The sequence below is a fragment of the Rattus rattus genome, chromosome 9 (genome assembly GCF_011064425.1).
Source record: "Rattus rattus isolate New Zealand chromosome 9, Rrattus_CSIRO_v1, whole genome shotgun sequence".
Classification (NCBI taxonomy): domain Eukaryota; kingdom Metazoa; phylum Chordata; class Mammalia; order Rodentia; family Muridae; genus Rattus; species Rattus rattus.
Window position 1 is genome coordinate 74,118,240 of NC_046162.1, and position 27,578 is coordinate 74,145,817.

Sequence of the window (27,578 nt, forward strand, 5' to 3'; positions counted from 1 at the left end):
CTGCCATTATTGATCTAGTTATATTTTTCATATCTTCTTCAATCAACATTGACCATTTATTTTTTTATTGGAAATAATTCCCATTTTATTATTATATTTAAAATCCAAATCTTATACCACACATAGTACTTCATTACAGTAGTATAATTATTCTCAGTATCCACAGTTATATATCACTTTAAATTACTGTATTTCTCTCTATCCATTGCTCTTCTCATTCAGAATAGCAAATCATTCACACCAGACACAATCATTACTGTATTTGAAATGTTCCTAGTAGGCAAGCTTCTTTGTAATCATGTAATGTTCAGTGAGTCTACAAAGGTCTCTCATTTGATTTTCTCCTTCATTCGCACCTGAGAAGGGTCTCTCAGGATTCATCCCCCTTCATCCACAGTGGAGGGCACCTGCTAGGCTTGAACTAATAAAGACAAATCCTGTTTTCATCTGGATGCTGATGTAAACGTTTCAAAATGTCCTTTTGATATAAAGTAAATGCCATCTAAGGAAGCTGTTAAACTTAAAGTGTTCCAGAAGGGATACATTTTAGCTTATAAAGCTTACCATCAACTGGTAGACTTTCTACAAAGTCTTCAAACTCATTCTGTGAGAGTTCAATCCCCATGTTTTCCAGAAATGGGCTCAAGTTATTCACATCAATTTTTCCTCCTTAGGGAAGACAAAGTATTAAAAAGATGTCAAAATGTGGGAAAATCTTGTCAATTCAGGAGTGCTATGGTTGTAACTTTATCTATGAGAACTTATGATTCAAGAAGGCCTAGTCATAGGCGTAAGAAGAAACAAGGTCAAAACTAGATGTTGTATCTCATTCTCTGATGGTATCTTTTGCTCATATTGAACATACAAAATTCTAAATGGACCTAGATAAATTTCCAGAGAATCATAGCATAATAATCCAATACTTTACATTGGAATATATAATAATCTAAAAATCATTCTGTGAAAATAATTTGATATTTGTAAAATGTTAATAAAGATGAATTTATGTACATGAACTTACATATATTATTTATTTATTTGTGTTCTTATGATCTTTGCACTCACTTTTAAGACTCTTTATACCATCCAATAGCCTTTTTCTAAACACTTTTCCGGAAGCTGTAAGAAAAACACAACTCAGGTCAGAAAACAGTAATAAGGAAAATTTGTTTAAACAAGCAACAAACTATAATTCTCATAATCCTCTGACTTCAGAAAAGTCAGGTTTCTTGATGGTTTCTTCCAAATTTATTTGTTGTCTCTCAATAATAGAGTTTTATGGAGAAAGACTTTATTGTTTTAAACTTGAGAAACCCCTGTAGTTTAAGTGCATAGGTGTTTGGGGCACATATGTGCACTATTTGTGTGCCTGGCCCTTGGGAAGGCCAAGACGAGGCATTAGATCCCTGGAGACTGGAATTATAGGCAATTTTATTCACTCATGTACAAAACCTAATGATCATTGGTTGTAAACTCTGAAACATGTATCTCATTTGACTAATACAGCTTGTTTTCCCTTTTTATATTTCTCTTTTGGCATGTTAATAGAAAGAAGAACAACACACAGAAACACACAAGGCTTATCAGGAGAAATGATGAAATAGCTTTGCCACCATATTGAAAAGCCAACGATTCAGTTATTCTTTTGGCAAAGATATTCTGGAAGTTCTAAGAAATGATTTTAAAATCCTGGCAACATGAAGTTGGGCAGGGGGAGTAGAAGGGGACTCAAGTGGGAAGTTGGAAGGGAAGGAGTGGGACTGGAATTGATCAAAACACATTCTACGCATGTATAAATATTAAATAAAATATTAAAAAATAAAACCCCTGATAACAATGTGACACCAAAAACATCTCCTAATCAAGTGCTCAAAAATCTTCTGAAGGATTTATATACATAATAATCCTTATTAGTACGTATCAATAAAATATACACATGCTTACCATTACGTGAAAGATGTTTTATCAGATTCAAATAGTCTTTATCTGTGTATTCAACTTTCATGTCTTGCAGAATGTTTTCTACATCATTAATATCCACTGACCCTCCTAGGAAACATGTAAATGGTGACAAGAAAAGAATTTGAGAACATAAAACCTATGATTCTTGACACTGAAAAATTGTAAAACTTGTGAACTTGAATTAAGTATATAGATGACCATAAAACAAGCAATACTTAAGTGCTTTTTTTATATGAAATAAAATTTAAATATTTACTTCAGGAGTTTGAAGTGATTACGTTTGGAGCTATGAATTATGATGTCCATAAATTTCACATAAAAAGGCACACGTATTACATGTCTTATATTAATTAATTATTTATTAATAGAATGTACCAAAAAATCACTCAGTAAATGCTTGTGAAAAAGTGTCTTAAAAATGGACTTGGGTTCTGCTATCCTAATAGCAAAGCTAGAGAAACACAGAAGAAAGAAAACTATAAGCTACCATCTCTGACAAAGACAGACACAAAAATTTCACCCAAACACAAACACACAAAATTTAAACTTTCATTAAGACCCTTTCTCACCATGGTGGAGTGTGATCACATACAAAAGCAATATATAAGTTATGTCATATTAGTAGAAGGAAGGACAAAAACCCATTAGGTCATTCTGACAGGTGCAGAACAGTCAGTTCAATAGCTTTCCATGTTAAAGCACAAATACATTAGTTATGGAAGCCCTGTGCTTCAGAAGGCCATTAATAGTAAACGCACAGCCAACCTATATTATACCTTCCAGCAAAAACTGGGACTTTTCTAAGAGAGGACTGAGAGCGCCATTCTTGACACTTCTACTAACACAACAGTGGGAATCTTTATCAAAAGGAACTGGACAAGAGAAAGGATGAAAAAATTATATCTACTGGAAGAAGTTAAATTGTCTTTACAGATGACAGTATCCTATATAAAGAATATTACTCACCACTAATATGTTTAAAATATTAACAGATAGACCCACTGAGGTTGTATGATACTACGTTAGCCTGTGAAAATCAGTAGTGTTTCTGTAAAGTATCAATGAGCTACCTTATAAAGGAACCAAGAGAGAAATTACACTTATGGTAGCTGTCAAAAATCCTTAAGGAGGAGGGGTAAGGGAGATGGTCCAAACCCTAACAGTGCATATTGCTCTCCCGGAGGATCTAAGTTTAATTCCTAGGGGCTATGTCAGGTGACTCACAACCACCAGTAACTCCAGTTCTAGGCAATCTATGCCTCTGGCCTCCGCATTCATTTATACAGATATACATTCTTTAAAAAATAATAAAAGTTAAAAATATCTAGAAATAAATTTAACTAAAGAAATTAACTGAAAAGAAAATTGATGAAAGAAACAAGATACAAATAAACAGAAGGAAACCCTGCACTAATGGACTAGAAGAATTAATGTTTTTGAAATGTGGACCATCTCAAGGTATTCCTTAGCTTCCAATGGAATCCCTATCTGAATATCTGTACATGCATGTGTACATGTGTATGGCTATACTCACCAATGTGAGTTCATGGGGAAGACAAAGGTTGACATCAGGATGTACTCTGCGATTGTGCTTCCACATTAACTATCTGAGACAGGCTCTCTCACTGAACCTGGAACTGAACATTTCAGCTAGACTGGCTGGCCAGTGAACACTTGGATCTGCCCACCTCTGATCCCCAGCACCAGGGTTACAATCTAGATTCAGCAAGCATTTTACTCACTGAGCTATATTCTCAGCCCTTTCTTATCAAAATTCTAGTGACCCCCCCACCACAAAATTAGGAAAAGCAATGTAGAATTCATGTGAGTTTGTATGCGTCTTGCAAAAGCTCATACATTAGAAATATAACACCCCAAATTCTTATGCTAGTGATATTTATGCACAAAGTTTTTGGGAAGATTAGATGAGATCATGTGTGAGATTTTATAGAGTCCTAAACCATGTTACTGTGCAAAACAGAAGTGAATTCATTGACAGCATCCCTAAGAGTCTTTTATTTATGTATTTGTCATATTACAATAACACCCTTGGACTTTTTATGTACCAAATATAAAGAAGATTAGGATAATCAGGAAACGATCATTTTGGATTCTTACAAATCCAGAGTTTATTTTGGCCACAACAGTGGCATTTATTGCCTTCAGGGACTCCAGTACCATCATTCATTCTTTGGTTGTTTCTTGAATCATATACACTGGTGTTTTACTAATGTCTATGTCAAGACTATTTTTAGCTGTAAAATAAACAGGGATGGGTCAGAGAAAAGAGTACTTATCCTGACAGTGATCGCAGAGTAGTGATGTGGGTTGGACCTGGACAAGGACTGAGTGTTCTTAAAAACTCCCACTGCTTTGGGAGCTTATGTCCCCTCAAACATTTTATAGTTTATGAGGCACTAATTCCACTCATGAGAGTTGAACCCCTGTGACCTACTCAGGTTCCATTTCCTAATACCATAGGCCTGGAGGTTAGGGTCTTAGCATGAATTTTAGGAGATAAAAAGCTTCACTACAGCAAAAGGGGCAAATGGACGGTACCTCTGACTTAAGATCCAAGCCCCTCAGAACAAGTTCAAATCTTCAAGAAATAGAAATCTTCTGCTTAAGGTCATCAGAACAAGAAAATGAAGCATTTCACACATCTTCATATGCTTTTATTTTTAATCTTTTTGTCAGAGGTTTTGTTTGTTGATTTACTGTTATTCATTTTCAACTTAGAGAGATATAATCTTCTGTACTAATGCCCACCTAGGCCCCAAATAATTTTATAATTCAGATTTTAAGAGTAAACCAAATTAAAGAATTACTAGCTATTTGTGTGTAACATCAATAATGGCAAATATTTGTTTCTTTACAAAAAGTCCAGTGGGGACAGGAATCTTTCTGGGGTGCATGCTTGTAACCACAGTACTTGGGTTGGGTGAGGCAGCTGGATAAGGAGTTTAAGAAGAGTCTTGGCTACGCAGAAAGTTCAAGGCCAGCTTGGACTTCATAAGACCTTATATATTAGTCTTGTAAATCCCTCCCAAACAAATATTTATGATATGTAAGTGTTTATGTTCTACAAATAGTAACTGGTGGAATGGATTCTTACATATAATTGACATCATTCACAGGAATTATTAAATTTAAGATCTCAAAAATTTCACGTCATTTTGACTATTATGTAACACAATCATTGCTCTACTAGCTAATGAGGTGAGACTTTGCATATATGTAAAAGAAAAAGTAGCTTGTTCATAGTAAACTTAAGGCATTATTTGGCCCAATCTTCTATTTGAACTAATCTTTCAGACCTGAGAAGATAATGGACCTGGATTCCAGCACCTTCCAGGTCTTTTGTATAACTCTTTCTGCTTTGTTTGTCTTATAACTATTTGAATTCTGTTCTTCAGTGTCTTAAATTCTTGTACAGAGCCGTCATCACACCATGAAACACGTTCATCAGTTGATTTAAAGACAGAAAAGGATAAAAATATCTTGATTGATACTGAGGCAGTCACTCCAAGGAGAATCAGCAATCATGAAGGAGATATGGTCAACCCTGATAGGGGTCTTCTGTGACTTTGGTTGAAGAGGGACCTAAAGGTAAGGACTCAAACATTCTTGTACTATTAAGAAAGTGTATGGTCATTGCTACAGAACACCACCAAATGAATTCAAATTATGAAAAACAAAGCATGTCCAGCATCTTTCATGGTTGACTAAACAACACATGAGGACAGAATAAGCATCAGATTTAGAAATACAGAACTGTCTCTTACTTTAAGGGAGCTTACTTACTTACAAGGGAACATATTTGCAAATAACCCAATACTCACCCAATTGCCCAGAAACGATAATGTTGTTGATGACCCACACCAAAAATTGCATCTGTAGATAGTACCTTAGTCATTGTTTAAAATTTGAAATATCTGAAATTTTGGAATGTGTTTAATGCAAAAGAAAAGGTGTTGCAAAGCAAGTAGATGAAAATGTTTAACAAAATGCTAAAGTAGTAAAATTAACAAGAAAATAAAGATACAGTGGGAGATATAAGTAAAACAGTATGAAAAAATTAAGTAAATTCCTACTTACCTAAAACAGTATTTAGTTTTTCCATTACATCATTTATTTTCACTTTCCCATCAGCTGTAAGACAGGAAAAATTCAGATATTAATAAAACCAAACTCAGAAAAAGGCAAGAACATTCAGTACTTAAATTATGAAATGCCAGGAGTCATCAGGGAGAAACTAAAAACTAGCAGGTGATCTTTCTGAGATGGTTCCTCCATGAACTATTAAGTTAATGACAGATTTGCTTCTTTAGGCAAGGCCAAGAAGATTATCTCTGAGGGAAGTTTCCTGCTATTAATATGGTTTTCCTGTTATTATTACATATATATAACAATCACTAGATATTAGCCCACCCCTTTAAGCAGCTTTCTGCAGAACGACAAAGATGTACTGTCTTGTAGTGATGCTATAGACTAATAGATGATTTCTTAATTGTTAATGATTCTATAAGAATTCCTAGAATTATATTAGTCATTATTAAGCTCTTTTATAATAGGCCTGCTATTAAGTCCTTTCCGATGTCAAAGCTGCAGTGAGAACTCTGTCAGTTTTCAAGTGTCATGAGTTAACTGCTTCTGAGATAGCAAGCAGGCATCTGCAATTTAGAGCATATTCCAAGAGGTTGTAAAACAATTAACCAGAGGTCATAAAAAGGGAACTACAATTTACTATAGGTGCTAAGACAGAAGGTAATATATTGACTGAGTTTATCTATACAAAACTTCACTAATAAGTCACAAAAATTACAGTTTTTAACTTTCAATGAACCTGTTGAGCTAGTGACTGATAATGAATGTTTGGTCAGATAATTACTCTTAGTGGATATGCATGTAAACATTCTCTGTTGTAAACATCTTAGTCAATTTATGATTTGAGTTTGTTTGAACTACTAGTTAACTTCTGTTTAAAAAAAAAAAAAGAGACCATGTGATCTATTCTCCTAGAAAAGGTACAAAAGACTAGGAACGATTACATGGTATAGCAATTGGAAGTACAAGCACTGGGAATAACATTGGAGGGCATGGCATCAAGAGTAAGGGCATTATTGTTACATTAGAGCAGGAGGAATGAGCGAGATTAGGAGAGAGCAGAGATGAAACTTTCAGAGAGAAGAGCCTTAAAGAGAGAAGACCCTTTTAGAGAAGAACTTTCTTAGGAAATGTTTTAGAGAGAACTTATAAGTAAAGACTAAATTCACTTTTCAAAGTGTCCCTTTTTCTTCCTGCTACTTCAACTAGCAGGCTGGGAGTTAGAGTCATGCAGTTCCTGTGGAGATAGAACAAAGGCTACTTTACTTAATCCCCAGCCATTAGGCTAGAGGTGTTAATCATTTAAGCCAGCTGCTTTTAACCCTTAGAATGAGCAAGAAAGTTTTTAGAACGTTTTAGACATTATCAACAAGCATTCATTATAGTTAGAGAGCTAGAATGTCCAGAGACCATCGGTCTTTAAAACTACACCTGTGCCAGATTCTGTGGCTCACTTCAACCCATTCCAGGATGGGAGCCACCCCCCTTACCCCTGCAATGAATTACAGACTTGATGATTACATTAATAAATCATCCTTCTAAAATGTATAATTTCGGCCTTCAATGGATCGTTCCATTAACAGCTACCAGAACTGAGATGGTTTGCATCGTTTGTTCTCGTGTAGATAAGATCTTCTATCACGTGTTTTGGATGCATCTTGTTTCTAAGTCCACATTTCTCTTGGAAATGCTGATAATACATTCTGGTATACACCGACGACCACTGCTGGTAGCATTAAGCTGCTTTTATAATAAGAGAGTGATAGCAAGTGAACTAGGAAAAGGAACTATCAAGAGTGTCTGCCCATGGTTCATGCTAAACTGAAGCTTTCCAATCTGGCTTGAATGAAAACCGCCATAGGAAGAGCAGAAAGAGTCAAAGCAGATGATGGGTTTGCACAGGTCTCTGCAATGGCTGGCACTCAGGACTCTTCTTTATTGCTTGTACCTAAGAACAGGTCAGTGAAAGAAATCTCAAGTCCGTGAAGTTTACATTAAACAAAATAATTTGACTGTGACACAATTCTTTCTCTTTGGTTGGTTCCAGTCCCTGATAGCAGCTTCCTTGGCAGGCATCCCAGGCTCTGGCATCTCTAACATCTTAGGATATCAAGGCAATTTCAACTTCATAGCTTCTGTTTTCAATGTCTGGGATCCACACATGATCTTCTGGGCTCCTTTTGGGTCACTTCTCTTGTTCCACTTTCTGTAGCACTCTAGGCTCTGGCTGACTCTACTCCACTGCTGCTTCTATTCTTAGTGGTCATCCCATGATACTGGCATCTCCAATATGCTGGGTCTTCTGATATAATAGAACAAGGGGGCCATGCTCCAGCTCCTGCAAGCAGCAGAACTCAGCAGCTTCAGCCATGTGGCTCTGGCTTTAGAGTCAAGAATAGAAGGGACTAGGTTTCACCAAAACCTGTCATAGGCTCTCTTCATGGTGCCAAGCCTCAACTTCTTGCAAGCCCTTCAGTCCTGGGCTGCCAAATGCAACTGAGGTTGCACCTTCACCAAAGACCTCTGACCGTACAAAGTCTTTCAGCTGCTAACCAGAACCCCTTCATGCCTTTAAAACCAGTATCACCTGGATGATTCTCACACATTACCAAGTCCAGCTGCAACATGAGGTACAACCTTGGCTGTCTCTGGAACACAGTTTCTTTGTGCTCTCAGAAAACACTTTACAGAAGATTTCACCTCAGTGATGCTGGACTCTTCTTAATCACTGCTAATTTTTTAGCTCCAGCTAGCCAACATCAATTGTTCCAGTAGTCCCTTCTATTCTTGACTCTAAAGCCAGGGCCACGTGGCTGAAGCTGATGAGTTCTGCTGCTTGCTGGAGCTGAAACATGGCCTCCTTATTCTATTACATTATAACTAGCTTTCTATTTTCCAACTCCTTCACTGCCTAAGCTAGGCTGTCCTGGAACTTGCTCTGTAGATTGACCTTGAACTCAGAGATCAGCAAGGCTCTATCTCTTGGGTTCTGGGATTAAAAGTGAACACCATCATGCCTAGACTTAAGCTTTTCTTTACCTAGAAATTACTCTGTACCAGGCTGGCCTTGAACTCAGAGATCTGCTTGCCTTTGTCTTTTGGGATTAAAAGTGTGTACCACCATATCTGGGCCAAAGTTTTCATGGCCACTATTCCTCAAATCTGGATCAAAAGCCTGTCTTCCAGCTTCAAGATCTGGATCACAAGTGTGCCCTGCATTTCTGGATTGTAGTTCATTTCAGATTAAAGTAAAAATGAAAACGATAACCAGGTAATAACACCTAGCATGACATAACTATTCCTCCTTCAACAGCAAACATAAACAATAAGTTTAGCTGGGTGGGATCTTGCCCTGAGATCACCACTCTCTCAATTTATTTATTTCCTTGAACACAGGATTCAGCTCCATTTCACTTCTTGGTGCCCCTTTGTTACTTGAACCATTCATTTTGTATTTTTCCTTCCTCAGCTTTCTATATTTGATCAAAATGTTCTTCATGAAAGTGAACCAGAGGACAAAGTCTATGCTGGGCTTTTCTGAGACTTCCTTTGTCAGTGCAATTAATTTGATTCTCTTCTCTGTAATCTCGGGCAGACTCTTCAGACAAGGGCAAAAAGCAGCTACATTCTTCCCCAAAACATCACAAGAACAGTCTTTAGGCCACATATTAAAATTCTTCTCTGAAATCTCTTGAGCCAGCAGGCCTCCACAGTTCAAATCACCCTCAGGACCACCATCTTCCATATAACTACTAGGATAGCCCATTATACCCTACCTAAAGTATTGCACTGTTTTCTAAAGTCTCAAGATCAACATTCCTCCAAACAATAACATGGTCAGGCCTGTCTCAGCAAAACCACAGTATTGCTAGTACCAATTTCTGTCTTAGTTAGGGTTTCCATTGTTGTGAAGAGATACCACAACCAAGGCAACAAAGATAAAGAAATATTTTCCTCAAATTCAGATTTTTTTCTATGCCTTTGAAACATCTATGAGATGTTTCTCATGGACTGGTCCTGCCTCCCACCCACCCCAAGCTGGTCACAGCACTCACCAGTCTCTGGCAGCATGTTTGTTAGATCCGTGAATTCTTTCTCAGTGATCTCAATCCCCATGCTTTCTAAAAACGTATCCAGGTTATTGACATCAACAGTGGCTTCTAAGTAGAGGACAGGAAATAAATGCATTAAAATGGAATAAGTCTAACCTGGTCTGTGGAGCTATACTGTTCTAGCATGTCTCCTCTTTAACGACAGTCATGCATTTTATTATGATTTAAAAAAATCACTAGTTTCCTGACATTATTATTATGATTTTAAGATAAATATCAAACTTTCAGTGTTGCTCAGTAAGTAGGAGAATAAAACCCCCTCAATTCTTACGCTGGGCACAGGTGTAAGTGCAAAGCCATCTTAAGGAACGCTAACGTTGACCGACAGTGCCTGCGAGTGATTGCTCTCTACTTTGGACCTAAATCTTTAGGTGAGAGACTTTACCCTGCGTTGCTTGTTGTTCTAGTTAAAAGAACAGTTTCTCCTTGGGGCCGGAATGTGGGGCTATCCAAGGAAGCCCAAACAGTCCCAGCACAGGAGAGAACTTGGAAGATGTAGCCTAAGTGAGGATACAGTGAGAAATAAAAGAACGACGCTTCGTTTCACAGTACAAACAAGGGCCTTACAGGCCTTTGGGGTTTGCTCCTTACCATCCAGAGTCATCACACCCTTCAACAACCTTTTCTGAAAAACTTTTCCGTCATCTGTAAAAGAAGGGTGGATTGGAGGTAAGAGTCACAAGATCGTGCACAACTTCTACCTCAGAGAGAGAAAGGAATTCAAACATCTTTTTTTTTTTTTTTTTTTTTGGTTCTTTTTTTTTTCAGAGCTGGGGACCGAACCCAGGGCCTTGCGCTTCCTAGGCAAGCGCTCTACCACTGAGCTAAATCCCCAACCCAATTCAAACATCTTTACCTGAAAGCGCATTCAAATACACACAGAGAATACACAGGCCTAAATGCCTGGTTTCAGAGGTTCATGAGTGAAACCCAAACAGTAACGAGATGTGTAAAATCCCCCTTTGTTCCTACATTATAAATGAGGAAAACAGTGCCCTTAACTGCTGCTTGTGGGTGTTGAAATTACAAGTTCTCTGGAGGGAAACTTGATACATTTAAATTGATACATTTCACAACTAAGTCTCTAGAGACTTTAGGCTGTTGGTACAGATTTATCTAAGGGTATGAAGTTTAAAAAGAAAAGACATATTTACAGTCAGGGTGCTGGAATACACGTTCCCAAATTTTGACAGTAGGCACAGATTTGAGGAAGGACTTTTTTCACCTTTGCTTATTTGTATCGCCAAGGTTTTCTATGGTCAGCACCCATATTAGCACCATGAAAAGTTACAAATAAGTTAATATTTAATATGGATAACTAAGAAATATTATCCATCAATTAATCAATCATTTCCTGTCTTAAAAGCGTGACACACAAATCCATGAAAAAAAAAATTGTGCTTCTCTTCGACTTATGGGTTTGAATATACTTTGTGTTCCCTCGATTTGCTTTTAGTTTCATTTCCTCTAATAACGAAGCCAAGAAATCCATCTTTTGGTGGCCTGGGATGGGAGTTGGTTGGTCAGAAGGTGCTTGCCTTCAAACACTAGAATCAAGTTGAACTCCAGAACCTGTGAGATAGCCCAGTGAGCCATATGGGTGAGCTCCAGACTACGGAGAGCCTGAGGAAAGCATCTGAGGTTGCCTTCTGGTTTCCACGCAAACACATACGCGTATGTGTCTAATACACATGCCCAAGCATGATTAGAATATCCAGCCTTTCTTAATATATAAAATCATCATTTGGTTAAGTAGATATTTTATTCCTGCAGAACCACGCAGCCACATTATTTCACTTTTTGTCCCTTTATTCTCTTTTCCTTCTCCACCTCTACTTGCTTGCCCTCCCACTATTCCTTCTACCCCCCCCCTTTAAAAAACAAATCCAGTAAAGAACTTTGGTAGCTGAAAGATTTGATGATTTTTAAATTAAAATCTAATGAGAGTATATTGGTTATCATCATTAGGTTTTAATAGTTTTCAAGCATTTTTAGTTCGGGGATTTCTTTACAGAGACGGAAAATCAAACTACCTAACAAGCCCAAATGCCACTCACGATGCTTACCATCCACTGGCAACATCTTTTTCAAGTTTTCTATTTCGTTAGGATTGAGGTTAATGCCATAGCTTCTCAGAATGTCTTGAAGTTTGTTGGCATCAACTTTCTGGCCTTTGACAGAAAAGGAAAAAAATGGTTGATGTGTGGTAATTTTTGGATCTCGAATAACAAAAATGCTGACCCAGACTCATCCTCCCATTCACCTTCTTATACATTCCCAAGTAAGGCAAACATATGTCTTGATTCTTGATTAAGAGGGAGCGTGGTCTTCTGAACCTGTTGGCCAAAAGGCATCCTAACCCAGAAGAAAATCGCAATCTGGAATGGGCCACTGAGTCAGGCCTTCCTGGTCTTCCTCCATTGCCACTAGATATGATTATGACTAAAGCGGCTCGACTCACTTTAACCCTCTGAAATATCGTCATCGTCATCGTCATCACCACCACCACCATCACCATCATAATCATAATATTGATATTTATGTAGTTTCTAAGCAAGAGCCAGTTAATCTAAAAGCTCACGGGACCTAGAGGTGGGTGAGGTGGTGAGCGAGAGTGGCTGAGGTAAGGTAGAGGACAAGCCTTGGCAAAAGAGGGACAGGATGGGAGGGGCGGAAAGAAGCCAGAACCAGTATGGATGCTCAAGCCTGTGAGTCCAGCATGAGGGAGGCTGAGGAACAGAGATCTCAAGCCTGAGACTGCCCTGCAACTACACAGTTAGTTCAAGGTCATCCTGGGTTACATAGCAAGATTCTGCCTCAAGACAACTGAAAGAGATGGAGAGAGAGAGAGACAGAGGGAGGTAGGAGACGAGGGAAGGTGGGAGCGAATATAACCACAATGCTGCTAGACCTCTTGGCTCATGAATAGCTGATCCGAGGCCTCCACTAAAACCCTAGAAGAATAAGCACGCTTTTGTCAGAAACCACAAAAAATATATAATTTGTTTATTAAATATCAGCATCTCTCGGTATGGCTGAACTCTACATCGAAGTTAAAGGTGTAAGAAAAGTTGGATATAAAAAAATTCATTGTAAATATCTTAAGGATGAGCACTAATAAACTTATTATGGAATGTGGGGGGGTGGAAATCCAAGCACAGCACAAAAAACGTCTTAGTGATGTCCTACCTGTGAAGAGTTTGGCTTCGCTTATTACCCTTTTGATATCCGCTTTCTGGTTTTCTGAAAGACATAAACAGATCGGACAGGAATGTGACACGGACACCATGAACACGACGTTGAGCTGAGGAGTCGGTTTGCTCAAATGCAAATCTGCTCAAGGAAATACAGGTTTTTGCCCTGTTCTTCACGAGGGTGAAGAGGTAAAATGGAACTCAAAGTAGTAACAGTGAACAAACTCCTGCCCGGGATGGGACCGGCCTGACCCACATCCGAGGAAATTGTAGGCGCAGACTAAAATAATCATCTATGGCAAACAAAGCAGTTTGAACAGAAACCTTATTAAATAAGCTAGGATGCACAGAGAATCTGAAACCTTCAATAAAACTCTAACAATCACTGCTATTCACCATTCCAGAACACACACACATAAATGATCACACCCTAAGCCAGTGGTGCTCAACCTTCCTCATGCTGAGACCCTTTTATACAGTTCCTCGTGCTGTGGTGACCCCCAACCATAACATTTATTTCCATTGCTATTTCATAACCATAGTTTTGCTATTGTTATGAACTGTAATATAAATATCTAAGATGCAGGATATCTGATATGCGACCCCCCAAAGGGTTGTAACCTACAGTTTGAGGGCCACTGGCCTAAATGTACTTTGCAACCTGATTTAGTTTTCTGGTGTTTACAAACAGCACAGTGGAGAAAATGTCTTTATTTTTAATACTTTTTATGCATGCGTATTGACCATAGTCAGTTTTACAGGTTTTCAGTTAAAAATATTGATTTTTAAATTTATTTTTAAATGAAACCAAGTAAAGCAAAATTGTCTTTCACGTACAGGGAGAGAAAATAAGGGCACAAGAATAATTACTTTAGAAAGCACTCAGTATCCTTACTACTTAGAGAAATTTAAGTTGAAGGCATTTTGGGATAGGATGTTCACACCCTGAGAGCAGGGGCTGGAGTAGTTAGCTTAGTAGTAAAGTCTTCACCTAGTGCGGATGTGAACCTGGGTTTGCTCCCCAGTATCACCGCTCCCCGAGAACTCTTAAGCATTGTTGAGACGTATGCCTGTCTCAACAATGGTTTATCCGCGTTTGGAAAACATCTGTCAACTTCTTAGAAAACCGAAGACCAGGGCACAGTATTTCTAGTCTGAGACATTCACCCGCAGGAAAGGAAGCACACGTCCACACTCTCTGTACAGTGTCCGCGGCAGCTTCACACATGATAGAGAAGTGTGTAACACTTCTCTCTCATCCCACATGCAACCTCTGAGTCGGGGCCGATACATTCCTCACCAAGAAGCTGCACTGACTGTAATACAGTCTTGCAACCCCTCTGAAGATAACATTTGGTGAGGGCAGAGCCGTGTGACCTCGCGGTCACGTGCTCACATCGTATAAAGGATGCAGTTTTTGCCTTCCTGTCTGTTCGGGTGCTTTAACGTGGCTCTCAAACTAGATGATGCAAGGAAACCCCGCCGGGCATCTGCTTGGAGAGAAACAGATCCTGTTTCAATCCAAATCCAATGGCTAGCACTAACCCCTACACAGGACCGATGAACTTTAGATGGTTCCAAAGCCGATTCCAGATGTTACAAGTCAGAAGAAGCCAAACCCACCCAGTCACATCCGATTCCCCACCTAATGAATTTCTAATTACAAAAAAAAAAAAAAAAAAAAAGAAAAGGCAGTTGCTTTTTGCTGCTAGTTCTTGGAGTCATTATCCTGTAGTATTGGAAAGCAGCAAGATAGGCTTTCTAGAAGAACACACGCTGTGTGATTTTGCTACACGATGTCCTGGTTAAGCAAAGCTAACTGGGGGGGGGGATCAGTTGCTTTTGGGTTTGGGCGGAGGAGGTTTAGGATGGGGTCTGAGGAAGACTCATGCACAAGAGCCAATGCTGTCTTGACAGATGCTAAGACTGCAGGTGCGAGCACTCAGCCAAACTCGGCAACCGCACTGTTCTGGTCTGTATCAGTAATCTCATTCAATGTAATAAAAGCTTTAGTTGAAATGTCAGACTCAATTAAAAAAAAAAGCATTCCAACTATATGCTGCTTATAAAACTTACCCTTTGAACATAAGGAAAAGGCAAGATAAAGACAGGCTTACAAGCAAGTTGGTAATGTTGGTAACACTGGACAAAGTACTCTTCTTTAAAAACTATTATTTATTTAATATGTGAGCACTCTGCTGTATGTACACCTGCATGCCAGGAGAGGGCGTCAGATTCCTTTATAGATGATCAGAAAAGGCCAAGGGGTTGCTGGGAATCAAACTTAGGTCCTCTGGAAGGACAGCCAGTGCTCTTAACCTCTGAGCCATCACACCAGTCCCATGGATAAAGTATTCTTTAAGCAAGACATATCACTAGAAGTAAAGGGAAAAAAAAAACACCCCAAACTTCCTAATAAGTGGATTGATTGAAACAAAATATGAAATTCCCAGTTCACATGTACTAAAGTTGTTCAGACAAATAAATGGAAAGTACATGTATGAATGTATGCATGCATGAAGCACGAGTGGCATGGGTCTGAGATCCACTTGGGGGTTTGAAAAACTTCGTATGTACAGCAAAACCACTGCAGTTCACATCATATACTCTTAGTCCGTGCCAAGGCATTTCCAACAGCTTTCATTGCTGCTGTGTGGCCTGCCTACGCATAAGGTGCAGAGCACCCACTGTGCGCAGAAGCAGGGCTACTCCTCAGTGAAACTACCTCCACGATGCCCACTCAGAATCCCTCAGGCTTGTTACGTGTGAGTTTGAGTTCTACTTGGCCTTCGGAAATCTTTTACCATCTCCATGTTTTTACAACCCCCACACCCATTTGCATTCCCTCTAATAGGGTCATGGCCCACGCTTAGGAAGCTGTGCTTCAAACTGTCCACCATGGACTTTCTCTGAGGGACCCAGTTCAAAAGTAAGGGATGGGAGTTCCAAATTAGGAGGCTGCTTGCCCAATAGGTTTGCTTCAGTTAGACTAAGAGAATAAACACTGAGGCCATCCGCTCAGAAGCTGGCCAAGGAGGAGATTGAAATTTGAGTGTCACCTATATCTTCACCTTACCTGAGAAAAGATTGGGGCCAGATGCCCTGGTGCACACCTCTAATCCCAGCACTGGGAGGCAGAGGCAGGTGGGTCTCTGTAAATTCCAGACTAGCCTGGTCTACACAGTGACCCTGTCTCAAAACGAAACGAAAAAGAGTAAAACTGAGCCAGGTTGGAGAAAGTTGGGGGGGGATGTCGGGGGAGCACTTAAAGTCCTCTAAAAGGTGCTTGAAGCTGGCCGGAGGTAGGGTGTGCTCTTCCCTTGTGCTCACCCCAAGTTTTCAAAATGCGTTTTTGATGCCGTGTAAGTACAGATTAAAACAAGCTTTTCTGATTAGCCTTTTCCGATTGCTCAATAATAGTAAAAATTCTCACCATCAAGTTTCAGGTTTCTTTTGAGATCGTCAAACTCCTTTTGAGTGAGATTTAGCCCCAGGCTTCCCAGAAGTGTGTCCACTTTACTGGCATCGACCTTTCCTTTTTGTGGAAAGAGAGAAGCAAACAAAGGTTATTGTCCCTCAAGTGTGGAGAAAGCTTACAATTCCTGAGGATTAGGGCCTCTTGTTTCTATTGAAAAATCAGGGACCAATGAGAACAGTTATTGGCAGAATCTAAGACAGCTTGTCGATCTAATCGTTGTGAAGAGACCTACTTCTGAAAACTGGGGGTGACAAAGTTACAGGAAGGTGACAGTCCGCCCACTGTTTCTAATTAATCTTGCTTTGCTTTTGTTGTATTTATAATTAACTTTTAGCATATTAAGGATGCTGGGATTCGAGTCCCACTTGGAAGCAGCTTACTTAAAATTTTACTTACTTTTAAGTAAGTAAAAGTGTCAGTGGTAGTCAGATGGCATATATGAATCAGAGAGCGTGATCCTGGCATGCGAGGGTCTCCTGGCCCAGCTTCTCAGGGGTGCGATGGTGAGTCTCCCCGCCCAGCTTCCCAGGGGTGCCATGGTGGGTCTCCCCGCCCAGCTTCCCAGGGGTGCGATGGTGGGTCTCCCCGCCCAGCTTCCCAGGGGTGCGATGGTGGGTCTCCCCGCCCAGCTTCCCAGGGGTGCGATGGTGGGTCTCCCCGCCCAGCTTCCCAGGGGTGCGATGGTGGGTCTCCCCGCCCAGCTTCCCAGGGGTGTGATGGTGGGTCTCCCAGCCCAGCTTCCCAGGGGTCTCATTACTCTTATGTCCCTCCACATTCATCTTTCACGGAGCCTTCATAATATTTTTACTTTTTCACTTTTGGCATGAATGTCAGATTAACAGACTCTGACACTCAGTTTACTCAAGGTATGGTAATTCTCCCTAATTTTATTGCTGTGAAACCTGGATTTTTATATTTCTTCCTCTGTCAAAGCCTGAAAAAAACCGCATGAAGGCACAGTCTTCCCAAGATACACAGAAAGAAATTACTGCTAAAATATAGTTGGATGTATTATATATATAAATATATTTAAATACATTATATTAAATGTATTTAAACATATTATATATACTATAAAATATAGTATGGATGTGTGTGGTCATCTGAGCTCTAGGTGGAACATTCACGGTTTAATGACAAGGTCTCAGAATCACTCGCTTGACTCTGTGTCCCTCTTACCTTTAAGAAGTCGCATGCTGTCCAGCAACCTTCCCAGATAGACCTTTCCATCTGTAGGAAGAAGAACCTGTTCAGATCACAGAAGGGCAGCACGGAGCTTCAAAACCTGTCATTTTACAAAGACTTTCTTTGTAAAGTGTTCAGGGCTTTTCTGATTTCCCAATAAATAATGAAGCTATGTGGACTGTGTGGAATCTTCTAACTTTATTGACACGTCACAACGCGTGTTTGTGGTACTTTCTCAGTTTCCTAGTAGATCTCCCTCTAACTTCTTGTTTTCTCACATACTGTTGGCTAAATATTAGACGGTTCAGTAGAATAAAAATAAAAATACAATTGAACTTATGCAATAGTAGAATTATCTGATAGTGTATAGTGTATTACTATATAATAATCTATTGGATATAGGGATTAAAAGGCATTGATACTCTTTTAGTATCCCTTACCCAGCCATCCGGAAACACAAGTTCTTTGGCCTTTCCTTGATTTGAAGTTACTTCAACATACAGAATGAGAGGCCATGAGGATGGTTGCACATTTAAAAATAAGATGTATGTTTCTGATTTTGCTTATCCACCTGGGCTGAGAGTAGTTTTGTATAATGTTTTTGGCTGATTGTGATCTATCATAGGAAGTCACGTGGGCTTGCCCACTTGTGGTAGTACCTCAGCACTCGGACAGTTTCGTGTATTGAGTTTTGGATATGTGTATGGGCTGGCCAGGCTGTGAACTCACTTAAGACTAAATATACACAGGTCACTCATTATTATTTGGCAAGCAAGCAGACAGACACTTGTAGACTTTTCTACAGTTTAACAGTAAGCCGCTCTTGTGCATTATGTTTTGGTCAAAGTACCTACCATCAACGGGCACGCTGTTCACTAGTTTAGAGACCTCTGAGTCAGAAAGCTCTATTCCCATGTCTCCAAGAACCTTATCCACATTGTCGACATCGACTTCGCTCCCTACAGATAAAAATGGTAACATGTGGAAGAACTATTTAATTATCACAGATGACATGAGATCTTGCACTCAATGCATAATAAAGGTCTTATTTGGGCATGTCTAGTTCTGGCAGAAAATGGAAGTGTTGGCTTCGACCCTGGTAAGAAAGATAAGAATAGCAAAGTATTTTGTAATAGACTGTGGCAATTTCTGCTTGTGAGAGCTTACCAGCAGGCAATACATTTTTTCTTTATTATTATTATTGTTATTATTATTATTACTATAGTAGGAGTTACTTGTTTTTTTTACTAAATGCACTTGAATGACTTATAAAAGCTCCTCACAAGATTACAGGGCTTGCTAAAAGTATGGAACCACACAGTGTGGTCAAAATATTGGTAAGTCAAAGTTGAGGTCTAGGAAACTAGACCAACGCCATTTCATGTAAGAACAGAGTGGTTTGCATACACCTGCCAGTCTCCTGCAAATGGAGACTGCAAAAGGCAACACTCACATCTGACACAGACTTCAAGCCAACATTAGAAAAAAATTCACTATATTCTAATAATCCACCACGATGCAATGACAGTAAGTACATTAGGGATTTCATAAAGGAAATAATACTGATATACAGGGACTAACAGTCCATATACAATAATTCTGGAGCAGTTCAATTCCTCATTATTAACACTAAGTAGATCATTCAGACAAATATCTATTACCATGTTGGTAGATAGGATGAACAAGATCGGACACTAATGAAATAACAACAACAAAAATCCAAACCAAACCAAACCAACATCAAACAATACATGGACCAATGGAGCAAATGGTTCTTTGAGAAGCTAAACAAGACTTAAAAACTCTAATTTGAATTGACCAAAACACATAGAGAGAAGGCCCAAATTAACAAAATTAGGGATGAAATAGATACGTAATGAAACCACTACTGGACTCTGGATGATCAATATGGAATATTGAGAAAAACTGCACTGGAGTACGTGGGAAAACTTCTAGAAGCACATGACTGACTGAAGTTGAGCTATGAATATAAACCATCCATGTAGATCAACAGACAGCAAGCAATGTGGTTGAAGCAGTGAGCTTCCTTACAAGAAAACTCCAAGATGAGAAGGATTAGCTCCTGAGCTCAATCAGATCCTTAGAGAAGGACCAATATGATGGCTTCTTAAACTGTCCTAGAAAATAAAAATAAAAACTACCTTAGAAAATAAAACTGAACATTTCTAAGCTCATCCCATGAATACAATTATAACCCGGTTCTTATACCAGAAAGATATAATAATGGTAACATCCAAAAGAAGGTTATGTATCGATTTCCTGGATGAACAGATATAAAATCCTCTATGCCATACTTTCAATAACATAGTAAAAGATCATATACCATGTTCAAGTTTATTTAACTCCAGGAGAGCCAGCATGGTTCAACACATGTGACCTGTAGAACACAGCATGGTATATACATAGAATAAGGGCGAAAATCATGTGGTCACCTAAATAGACACAGAAAAAGCCTCTGACAAAATTCCACATTCAGAAGAGAAAGGAGTGAAGGGGAGGAGGGGATGGGGCTGGGGCTGGGAGAAGAGGGAGGAGAAACTGTGGCTAGGATATTAAAAAAAATATAAAGAAAACGGAGAAAAAAAAAATCCTTATTTCTTCATGACAAAAATTCTGGGAAAAGTTGAAAACTCTGGGAAAAGCCCAAGCTATGTACAACAAACCAATAACTAATATCATACCCAATAAGGAAGAACTGAAAACCTAAAATTAAAGTGAGACAGAGGTGTCTGCTCTCACAACTCACCCTTACTGAGGGGCTTGGAATGGCTGCTGGGGTCCATGCAGGAGGAACACCGAAGCAACTCTAGAACTCATGGTATGTGGCCCACTGGTCAGCACATTCACGATGGGTGAACCTTGGAGAGGCAGAGATCCGAGGTCTCTGTGTCCCGAGAACTCCATGCTCTTACAGAGCACAGCTCTGCTTGTTGCCCTCGAGGTCATCGCCTCACCCCTAATCTGAGTTGTATGAAAACTCTATAGTTTTCACATAGTTCCCCTCATGGGGAAGAGCCATTGGCACTTAAAGTAATAGGGACTAAACTTTTTCAAGCATTGCTGCTGGGGCGGATTAATGATTCAATTACCACCCTTAGAAAGAATTTGGGAGATATAACTTGTTAGTGAAGTTAAGATGTTTTTGCTGGTGGCTTTGATATAGAAAATCTTAGGGAACAATTTAGGAAATTCAGAAAGGCACACTCTTGATACTTGAGCTCGGGATTTTTGGAGGTCAGGGAACAAGGACAGTGGCAGCCCAACTAGAAATGGCTGACGTGCCCTCTCTAGCGAAAGCTGATCAAAGTGATTAATTTCTTATACCCCTCTTTGCCCTCAGTTTCCTGACACAGTCTAATAAAAAATCATTAATGAGTACATGTTCATAAGGATTTAAAGTAGAAATGACTGACTGGTTTGTGTGTGTGTGTGTGTGTGTGTTCCCTAACCCTTTTTGTAGGCCCCAGAGAGTTTCTTGCTGGACTCAAGGAGCTTCTTGCTGCCCCCAGAGAATCAAGCTTTGTTCCCTCAGAGAAAAGTCTACTGACTTTAGGCCCTGCCTCAGTTTACCTGTTGTGTCAGAGCTGGTCTTTGACACTTAGAGCAATAAAGCAAGAAAAAGAAATAAGGGATATAAACAGAGAAGGAAGGTGTCAAATTATCCATGTTTTCAGATGACACGAGCCTACTTAAAGGAGCTGAAAGACTCTACTAAAAGACCATGGTGGGGGGGGGTGTGCTAAAGACCATTAGTCATCAGCATGCAAATTCTGTAGCCTTTCCTATGTATCAATAAGAAAGAAACCAAGAAAGCAGTCTTATATTAGCCTCGAAATCAAGCACCCACGTGTAAATGCCATCAAAAGTGAACCTTTATAAAGGCACCGAAGAATGAAACCAAAGGCACGAAGGCAGCAGTAGATGGGAAGAGAGCCCACGTATATAGATTGGCCGCGCTGGTGACACTAGAATGGCCATACTACTAAACATGATGTATAGATTCCTGTTAGCATCATTATGGTGTTTTTCACAGAAAACTAGGAAAACCAATGTCAAATGCACATAGATAAGCCAAAGACCCCAGATACCAGACCATTCTTGAGTGAAAGTAGCAATGAAGGAGATACCTTAATATCTGATCTGAAACTACTACAGAGACATAATAGGATAAAACAGCCTTGCAGTGGCACAGAACCAGCTGGGTGACAAGTGGAATGGAGCAAAAGACCCAGATAAGCCCACCTAGTTACAGCCATTGGACCTTACAAGGTGTCAATAACGTGCAGTGGGAAAAGACGGCCTCCTCAAGTGCTAAGGAGAGAATTGGACATGCAGCTGTGGAAGATGGAAACTAGATCTCCAGCCCTCACCTGCATAAAAACCAACTCAGAATGGATCAAGGACCTTAACGGAGACCTGGAGCTTTGGAGCTTTTAAAGGTAAAAGGACAATACTTGCAGATCGAGGCATATGTAATGACTAAGTTAGGCTGTGCCTACTTGGGAGGTGAAAGCAAGACACGATGAATTGGCTTTCACTAAATTAGAAAATGCTGTACAAATCATAGTAAAAGGATAAGATTGCAGAAGGGGAGGAAATCTTTGACAAATATTCATCTTGCCGGTTATTAATACACAGAATTTAAGAAGAACTTAAATATCAACAGACCAAACAATCTAGTTGATAAATATGCAAATAGACCAAGCAGATGTCTTTTTTCACAGTTGCATTCTGAGCCGATTTAATTGCACAGAAAGTTGAAATCACAAGCCCTCCAGTTTTCCAGGGCGACACACCTGTCCGCTTACCTACTTATAATAGTCAAGTTACAGAATCAGCTCAAAGAGCATCAACATGTGAATGGAGAAAACAGGTGTTTAATTCTGTCACAGAGAATAACATTGTGTTACTTGCAGGAGCATGAATAGAACTGGGGATCCTTAGTGAACTAAGACAGTGTCACCAAGACCAGTGTCTCTTATTTTCTTTTCTTGTGAAGTAGACTGGAGGGTTGGAAGGCTGACAGGACATGGACTCTTGGACTCAGGGCAGCTGCAGTTGCCTCCCTATGACCAAGCCAGTCAACATTCCAGCATGCAGGCGGAGGTCATGAGCCCCCACCCCTAGCTGAGGAGATTCTGACAGCTGGGGAAGGGAGAGTCAATTTCTTTAAGGGTGAGACTCCTAGGAGGTCTACCATGCTTGGATGCATGACCCTATTCCCTCAAGCAGCACAGACTCAGAGGATGACAAGTTGGGAGGAATTAATGGGAGGAGTGGTGGATGAATGTATCAGACTATACTGTGTACATGTATGAAGTTTCATAAGAAATGAAAACATGTAAACTTTAAGACGAGAACAAATTGAGGAAACTCTGGCCTTTTCTAGACCTGGTATGCTGTCGATTTTTTTCTTTGACTTGAGCAATCTTTAAAATACAAATTATTCTCTCACTGAAGCATACGTTTCAAGTTCAGATTTCAAAAGGCCGAAGCCCTCTCTTAAAATCATTAAATCTTAAAATCTTATGTAATTTTTTTGGTCTAAGATTGACTATATTTTTATTTCTTGGTGTTCTCTCAAAAACGTCTAGATCAAGAATAAAGCCAGTTTACTACAAAGGAAATTACAAACACGTCTTTACTAACTTTCTTCTTACCTGAAATAGATTCTATTTTATCCATCAGTTTTCTCAGGTCAATTTTGCTTTTGCCTGATAAGTTAAGCAGAGGGGGGGACACAGTAATATAGACTCAGAAAACTGTACATCTCAGGAGATCCTTTATACCTAACCAGATAACCAGCAAAGTAAATCTAACTAAACGGAAGACTGACATTTAATAGTAGACAATAAATGAAGATACTCTAAAAAACGTTTGAACGAAAGGCAAATTGTGAAGTAAACTTATTCCACATGACAATTCAAGTTATAAGTCCAGCTACAATCCTTGGTGAGGGACTGCAGTCAGCTTGAGCATGGCCAACATGACTGGGGCAAACCTTGCTCCTTTCTCCCACCCCTCTCCCCTGCAAAGCTGTCAGGTTACATCCCGAAGCCACCAAGGTCTGTTCCTCCAGGAAGTGACTGACTACCAAGGTCCAGCCACCCAAGTATAGAAGTCCAGCCCCGCCAGCTCACCTAGTGAACACACCCGATTAATATTAAACACCTCATCCTAACACAGGGTTTCCCCTTGTGCCTTTACAAACTACCATCTGCCTATGGGCCATGTCTGCCTCCTCTCTCCAGAGCCACCCTTTGTCCTCTAGGACAAATGCCCCTCACACTCACCCTCGTTCCCTTCCCCTTCTCTCTCATCCTCTATCCCTGTTCTTGTCTCCTATTTTCTGCTGTCCTTCTGGGGCAAATAAATTTCCTTCACACTGAGTACTTGGTCTTGGGGGTCCTGAGCCAATACTTTTCCCTCAACTTAGTATTAAAGTTATCAAGTATTGACTTCTGGAAGTGTTGGCTTGTGGCAAAATTCTATTTTTTAATTTTTTAAATTTTTTATTTGTTTGCTATGGTACCCATTGGAGCTTCGAAACAAAAAAAAAGGTAATATTTTTATTCTTCAATTATTCATAATAGTATGTTGTGGACATTTTTTAAGTAGCTTTGCTTAGAACTGAGCAGACCTCCACCTTTACTTCCGGAAGCCATGTCTTTTTCAACATTTGCAAAGATTGTTATCTTGTATCGTCCGGCGCTGACAGAAATGCGGAGGCTGGTGCTGGGCAGGAATGTTTGGTGGAGGCAGCAAGAACGACTTGAGTGGTCAACTTACTGCCTGCCGGAGCCAACTCCTCGGTACGAGGCTAGCTGTTAGCTCACTGTACCATTTGTGTCCATTTTAAGTTAAAATAATCAAGTTAAAATGATAATGCTCACTTCGTATAAAAATTTGAAAACGACACAAGTGTATAAGGAATAGATCTTTCTCCTTTTTCCTCTTCTCACGCCAGTTGCCAAGGCCCGTTAGTAATGAGTTAGAGGACTGCCTCTCAGAAGGCTCATGGGTCTAAACTGTGTGCTGTGTGAATTTTCACTCTTTTTTTTTCCACCCCACCTCCGAATTTTTACTCTTAAGAGTTGTTCTTATCATTACTAATAATACAGAATAATCTAATAATAACCAAATTAAGAATACTAATAACAATACCATCAGTGATATTAATACATGATCATTAATACTATAAATTGTTAATTATTGATCAACTATGCAAATATTAAGTACTATTAATAATTAATAATAGTAATTAACAATCGGTTAATGCCATGTGGCTTCCTCTGTCCTTTTCACCCTAATGGACACAGAAGCAAGCTGCTGCTGTGGCTGGCTTTTCTCCAATGCTGTAGATCCAAGCTCAGGCCTTCATGTTTGCTCAGCACGCCATTTACTCACTGAGCCATATCTGTAGCCCAGGGCTTTTTTTATTTTAAGATTTATTTTATTTTATATCTATGAGTGTTTTTTTCCAGCATGTACTTCCGTGGACCACATGCATGGCTGGTCCCTACAGAGGCCAGAAGAGCGTGTTGGGCTCCCTAGAACTGAAGTTATGGATGTTCTGAGGCGCTATGTGGGTGTTGGGACTTGAACCTGGGACCTCCCTGAGAGCTACAGGTGCTCTAGACTACTGGGCTACTTCTCCATCCTTCCATTTTTGTTTTCTGAGAAAGGGAAACAAAACGTAGCCCAGCCTGACTCAAACTCACAATTTTCCACCTGGAAACAAGTTTCTAGGTTCTGTGATTATGGGTGTGCACCATCACACCCAATCAGTGCACGGGTTAAAGGTTAGCGGCATGATGTTGCTTTGTAACTTACTTTTACAGTGACAAAACCTAAAGAAAAGAAAAAATGGACTAGAAAGGAAGAGAGGTTGGAAGGGAGGGAGGAAAATGTCAAAACCCATGAATGGTAGACTGAAGAATGGTGGGACAAATTGGATACATTGTATCGCTATCAGTGAGATATGGGTCAGTTAGAAAAATCAGGCTGCAGATCCTGTTTTTGTAAAACCCAACAATAACTCTTACTCCACCACTGGCATCCAGCCCTACTCTGGGATGCAGAGAGAGAGAAATGGAAGGATTGTAAATTAAAAAAAATCTATCCTTCTAATCTATGTCATCTGCCCATCTGTCTATCCTATCTATCCTATCTATCTATCTGTCTGTCTATTAATCTATGTATCTATTAATCTAACTATCTATTAATGTATCTATCTATCTATCTATTAACCTATCTATCTATTAATCTGTCTATCTATCTATCTATCTATCTATCTATCTATCTATCTATCTATCTATCTATCTATCTATCTATTGTTAGCATGTCTGCGTAGTGTGCATGTACCACGGTGCACATGTGGGGGTCAAAGGACAACTTGAGGGGTTTGTTCTCTCCTTCTACTATGTGGGTCCCAGGGGTGAATTTACATCCTCAGGTTGGTAAAGAGCACCTTTACCCTCTGAGCCATCATGCCTGCTCAGATTATGGGTTTGAAATAACATATCTTATTTGTTTCATGAGAAGTTCTCCTGAAAGCTATTAAAAATCTCTTTGGGCTAAAAGTGAATTGAACCTCAAAGCAGTCCTAGTTTATTCCTCAAGCTCAGCTTCTGTTTAAAGGCAGACTTCTTAAACCACTCACCACTTTTCAGAGAATCCTTTATCATCTCAATCTCCTCTTCTGTGAGCTTGATGTTCAGGGCTTCTAAAACAGCATCCAGATTATCCACATCAACTTTCCCTTCTGGTGAAGCCGAAAGAAGACAGAAAGCAGAATGACTCGTAAGTGTTCCAATGTGCGTGCATGTTACTATGTTAACTAACACTTTACTACTTAATGTGTGTTGAGGAATACTTTTCCACAGTCTAGTGCAAGTGCCAATATTTAAAAACGAAAGAACAAAACTATATGTAATAGGCTTTTAAAAATCCAATCCAAAAAGTTAAGATTAGGGTTAAATTTTTAGTCTATTTATTTATTAAAAGTATCTACACATAAGGATGTGAGCTAGGGCAGAGATAACGTGAATGTACCAACCAATACGGTTCACAAAGAAAGAGATTTAATGCTTCCTCTTTCCTTTCTGGTGTCTTTTATCTCTTTCTCTTCTCCTTCTTAGATACCCACTCAAGGTCCAAGAGCTATTTATTTAATGTGTGTGTGTGTGTGTGTGTGTGTGTGTGTGTGTGTGTGTCTGTCTGTCTGTCTGTCTGTCTCTGTGTGTGTCTGTCTCTCTCTGTGTGTCTGTCTGTCTCTCTCTGTGTATCTCTCCCTCTGTGTGTGTCTGTCTCTCTTTGTGTCTGTCTCTGTCTGTCTGTCTCCTCTGTGTGTGTCTGTCTGTCTGTCTCTGTGTGTTTGTCTGTCTCTGTGTGTGTCTGTCCGTCTGTCTCTGTGTGTCTGTCTCTCTGTGTCTGTCTGTCTCTCTCTCTGTGTCTGTCTCTCTCTGTGGGTGGGTGTCTGTCTCTGTGTGTCTGTCTCTCTCTGTGTGTGTCTGTCTG

The 27,578-nt window shown here is 39.7% G+C and overlaps 1 long non-coding RNA gene across 1 annotated transcript; it reads right to left on the bottom strand.

The window, feature by feature from the left end:
• Positions 1 to 12,262: 12,262 nt before the first annotated feature.
• Positions 12,263 to 16,904, bottom strand: LOC116909581. Its single transcript, XR_004389082.1, has 3 exons — positions 16,809 to 16,904; positions 13,371 to 13,424; positions 12,263 to 12,352 (listed from the first exon to the last, which is right to left on the bottom strand). It is a non-coding gene; the product is annotated as an uncharacterized LOC116909581 (long non-coding RNA).
• Between the last annotated feature and the right edge of the window lie 10,674 nt (positions 16,905 to 27,578).